Raw genomic sequence first — 288 nt, 5'->3', positions numbered from 1 at the left:
CGTCACAAACCAGTAGGTGGCAGTGGTGTTCTTTGACAAACATGGATGCCTCCAGTAAAGCACATTCACATGAAAATTACTCTGAATTAAAAACACTGATCATTTATTGAACAGTTCATAATAATTTCATATTTAAAGTGATTTCAGAAGTTTGAATTCTGAATATGAGCGGACTTTTCCTTTAATTCAGTGACATGTTGCTGCCAGGCACAACTGTGGGTTTTACAGTGAAAGATTATCTTTGGTCCGCCTTCAGTTGGTGGGGGCGGAGAAGTATGGTATAAAGTG

Source organism: Cyprinodon variegatus, unplaced genomic scaffold (assembly GCF_000732505.1).
Source record: "Cyprinodon variegatus isolate N-32 unplaced genomic scaffold, C_variegatus-1.0 Scaffold408, whole genome shotgun sequence".
Lineage (NCBI taxonomy): Eukaryota > Metazoa > Chordata > Actinopteri > Cyprinodontiformes > Cyprinodontidae > Cyprinodon > Cyprinodon variegatus.
Note: the sequence above shows the minus strand (reverse complement) of the source record.